The sequence below is a fragment of the Arachis ipaensis genome, chromosome B03, assembly GCF_000816755.2.
Source record: "Arachis ipaensis cultivar K30076 chromosome B03, Araip1.1, whole genome shotgun sequence".
In the NCBI taxonomy this organism is placed as follows: domain Eukaryota; kingdom Viridiplantae; phylum Streptophyta; class Magnoliopsida; order Fabales; family Fabaceae; genus Arachis; species Arachis ipaensis.
Window position 1 is genome coordinate 15099421 of NC_029787.2, and position 5023 is coordinate 15104443.

The window sequence follows — 5023 nt, forward strand, 5'->3', positions numbered from 1 at the left end:
AATTTATGATGGGCTTTGATGGATTTGAGCCTCCTTGGATTTCTTTCTTTCTTTAAACAATCAGCCACTAATATTTGAATTATTTTTGCTCAAAGCTGAATTTGTTCAAAGATTAATTTGGGCTTGTGTAACTTTGACCCAATAGGAAACTAATTTTTCTTCCTGCACACTTAAATAGATTCATCAAACAACCAATTTGAAACAATTTATTAATCACTTAATAATACTTTTAATAATGTTTGTTCATCATATAAGTTTTCCAAACTCAACAGAAAGAATGAGGTGCAATGCAAACAATAGGAGGCTTTTGAAGTAGAGAAAGCCATGAAAGAAGTGCCAAGGACTCAAATGGTTAGCAATAATCCCCTGTATCGAAAGCAAAATCCCTTTTTCGAACCTGTTTTGATGGAAGTTGATGAAGTGAGTTGTGAAGGCGGAATCCAGCACCACCATCTGCCTGATAAAGTTATGATAGACCCAGTGATGTCCAGCAGTGGGGATCATAGTGTCGTGAAGGTTAAACTCAATTTGGGTGCTAAGGATGTTGCAAAAATTTGAGGTTGGTCTCTAGTGACCGTTTTACTTTTGTTTCATGTTTTTAATGAATTTCATAGTTTGGAATTGCCGTGGTGTGGTGGGAGAGGGGAAGTACTTTTCCTTTTCTGATTAAAGATTTGTGTAGAGAATATGATGCTAATTTCATTGTTCTTCTTGAAACCCATGTTAGTAGGGATCGAGGGAGTAAAATCAGAGATAAATTGTATTTTGATGGCTATTTTGTTGAGGAAGCCAGAGGTCATTCAGGGGACATTTGGTGTATCTGGAAATCAAATTATTGGGGATTTGATGTTCTTGACAATCACCCCCCAATTTTTTAATTTGAAAGTGACGGGAAGAAATTATCAGCCTTGGATTTTTACTTCCATCTACGGTAGTCCCTAGAAAATTACTAGAAGAGAACTTTGGAATAATCTCAGGTCCATTAGTACAAATTTGGATCTCCCTTGGTGCTTGATGGGGATTTTAATGCCTTATTGCATAATTTTGAAAGGAAGAGTGGCTCGGGTCTCAGCAGTTAAGGTGCCTATCTTGATTTTTAATCTTACGTGTCTGATTATGGCTTAACCAATTTGGGTTATATTAGCTGGCCGTTTACTTGGCGAAGAGAAAATTTGGTGGAAAGGCTTGATAGGGATCTAAGTAATATTGATTGGCAAATAAGGTTTCTGAAGCCAAGATTAAACACTTACCCATATTAAAGTCTGACCACTCTCCCCTTTGTGTTTAGCTTTTCAACATGCCTCCATCCAATAGAGGGAGAAGGCGCTCCACTTTTTCACTTCATGGCTCACTCATATTGATTTTGAAAATTTGGTGAACAAGATTTTGGCAATTTAGTAAACAACAATTGGAAGATATCTAGCTCAATGGTCTCAACACATGGTTGAGTTTCAAGATTCCCTTAAGTCCTGGAATGCTACCGTGTTTGGTAATATTTTTAGGAGAAAGAGCAAAATCTTGAGAAAACCTCATGGCATATCTAACTGTCTAAGCATGAATAATAATTCCTTCTTGGAAGAAATCCAAAAGAATTTCTAGAAAGAATATGAAGAAATGTTGTCCCAGGAAGAGATGTTGTGACTTCAAGAATCTAGATGCAATTAGATACAATATGGTGATAGGAACACTAAGTACTTTCACGGCACCAATATGGCTAGAAGAAGAAGAAATAAAGTGGTCTTCTTATAGGATGAAGAGGGTAATTGGATCTCAAATGGCGCTGTGCTGGAAGCCATGGAAACTGAGTTTTATTACAAGTTGTATCATGATGATCTTCCTAATGAGCAATTTGTTCTTAAAGGGGTCTTTCCTATGTTAAGTGCTTCAAATTCGAGTCTTATTTGAGGAGGAATTTCTTGGCAAGAGGTTAAAGATTCTTTATTCAGTATGAGCAGCCTTAAAGCTCCGGGGAAAAATGGTATTCAAGTTGTCTTCTACCAAAATAAATGGGACGTGGTTGGGGTTAATTTGTGCAGATTGGTGGAGAATATTTTTGTGAATCCTACAGTATCGAAGAGATCAATGAAACCCTTATTACTCTGATTTCCAAAGTGGAGCCTACTACTAACTTAAAGTAGATGAGGCTGATCAGCTTATACAATGTGTCTTATAAAGTGGTTACCAAAATTCTTGCCAGGCGCTTGAGAAGAGTAATAGAGAAATTAATTAAACCTACGCAGTGCAGCTTTGTGCCAGGGCATCATAGCTCTGATAATATTGTCATCGCCCAAGAAGTGGTACACTCTATGAGAAACAAAAAAGGTTAGACAACGATTAAAATTAATTTAGAAAAAGCATATGACAGATTGAAATGGAGTTTTATTAAAGACACCTTGAGGGATATTGGCCTACCTCCCCACTTTATTCATCTTGTTAGTAGCTGTATATCCACTGCTAAAATGAGGGTTTTGTGGAATAGAAAAGCTTTGTCAGAGTTCACTCCATCTCGTGGTATCCGGCAAGGAGACCCTATCTCTCTGTACATCTTTGTTCTCTGTATTGAAAGGTTGTCCCAACTTATAAGTGCCACAGTTGATCATGGATTCTACAAGCCAATTTGGCTCACGAAGGATGCTCTTGAACTCTCTCATCTTTGCTTTGTTGATGACCTCATTCTCTTTGCAGAGGCTAGTATGGATCAAGCTGATGTTATCAATCGGGTCCTTGATGTTTTTTATAAGAGCTCTGGTTAGAAGATCAGCATTAAAATAGAATACTTGCATTTTATTTTCTAAGAATGTGGGGAATCATGTGAGAAGTGAAATTAGCAACTTTTTGCACTTTACCAAAACTGATAATCTTGGGAAGTATCTTGGAGTCCCTCTCCACCATTCTAAAGTGTCTAGTGATACTTGCAGCAGCAGCATCAACAAGATGAACTCCAGACTCAACAATTGGAAAGCCTCCTCGCTATCCCTTGTTGAAAGAACTACCCTGGTGAAATATGTTCTATAATCTAATTCCTAGTTATACTATGCAAACTGCTTTGTTACCTACTTCTACTAGTAATATGATAGATTGCAAATGCAAAAATTTTCTTTTCGAAGAATCTGAACAATCCAAGAAGATTCATCTCTTGAATTGGAGAGAAGTTAGCAAGCCAAAGTAAAATGGTAGCCTAGGAGTAAGACATGCTAAAGATGTTAACCGCGCCTTCATGATGAAAATAGGATGGGGGCTTATTGAGAAAAAGGATTTCCTCTGGGCCAGAATTCTCTGCACTAAGTATAATTGCGAAAATGATATCTTGCCAGAGGTTGTTAGGAGAGGCAGCAACTCTAATCTTTAGAGAGAAATCTACTCTACGTGGAATAATGTGGAAAGAAATATTATTTGGCGCATTAGTGATGGTCATCAGATTAATTTTTGGGATCACAATTGAGTGTCGAATCTTGGAAAACTCCTAATCATGAGATATAGGTATTGTCATATTCTGATTTATATTCAAACTTTACGGATTTTCTTAATATTTCAGGTGAGTGGGATGAGGAAAAACTTAAACAGATGCTTCCAGAAGCTACTACCAGGAGAATTCTAGCTATGTCGCCTCCATCACCTTGAAAATGGCCTGACCAAGTGGCCTGGAGCTGAATACAAAATGATACTTTTAGCCTTAAAATATCCTACCAATCCTTGCTTGGTGATTATGAACCTCTTGCCAAGTCTGTAAACTTGCGTGGAAGTGAAAGTCCCGAAAAGGATCACAGCTTTCATTTGGCTTGTTGCGCATGAAGTTATTCTTACAAATGTTGATAGAAGAATACATCTATCAAATTCTGCTACTTGCCTAAGATGCACTGAGCATGATAAAACTACTTTTCATGTCATTCGTGATTGTTCTTCTGCAAAACATGTTTGGCAATTCACGAGGCTCCATGAAGCAATTCGTGACTTCTTTAGTTTAGACCTAAGAGATTGATTGATAAACAATTTATCTAATAATCATGATTGGATAATTCTTTTTGAGGTAACAATCTCTTCTCTTTCGTACCACAGAAACTGCTTTATTCTTTAAGAAAAAAATATTCTCCTAGTTGTAGTCTCTAAGTCCGCTAAAGCTTGCAGTATTGAAATTCTGAATGTTATAAGAAGTATTATTCTTCCCAACAGATTTTTTGGGGAGGAAGCTTGGTTGATTCAATGGATTTTTCCTGCAGAGGATATTACCAAGTTGAATGTTGATGGTTCCCTTTTATCCCATTCTAATAGTGCTGCTTGTGGTGGAGTTTTTCGAAATCATCTTGGGAGATATATGACTGAATTCTCTTGTAATTTGGAAAGTTGCTCAATCTTACATGTAAAACTTTGGGGTATTATAAAAGGCCTTCAAGTGGCATGTGCAAACAACTTTCAACACCTTGTGTTGGAGTCAGATTCTTTGCTGGCCATCCATCTTATTATGAAGAATGTCCTGTAATCCATCTATGCAAACATTTTCTAATTGACATTGAAAATCTAGTGAACATGTTGATGATCGTCAACTGGCACCATGCCTTGCGTGAAGCAAATAGTGTTCTTGATATTCTTGCTAAAAAGGGACAACACCTCCCAGCTGGTCTTCATTTGTTCGACCATCCCCCTCTAGACATTATGCAAGCTTTGACTTGAGATCATTCTGACACTTTTAGATTGAGAAGAGACTAATTTTTATTTGTTATTTTCTCTTTTCCTTGTTTTCGGGTCCTTAACCCTCTTCATTCAAAAAAAAACTTTTACCGTTATTTATAATCTTTCACTTTTTAAATGGACGGTTAGAATTTAATTTAATCAATGATTTAGATTGAGTATCCAGAACTTTCACTAAAACTATATAATTAATCACATGTCTCTAAATCCAAAGGTCGGAATAAGCAAAAAAAAAAATGGATTCTTGCCACAACCTGTTTACTAAGATCATCATTGATTATTAAAGCGTGCATTTCATTATTGCGGAAATATTCTTCCATGACACACTCAAAATATG

The 5023-nt window shown here is 36.7% G+C and overlaps 1 long non-coding RNA gene across 1 annotated transcript; it reads left to right on the forward strand.

The window, feature by feature from the left end:
- LOC110269990 lies at window positions 276-4788 on the forward strand. The gene is made up of 2 exons (XR_002358907.1): window positions 276-559; window positions 2919-4788. It is a non-coding gene; the product is annotated as an uncharacterized LOC110269990 (long non-coding RNA).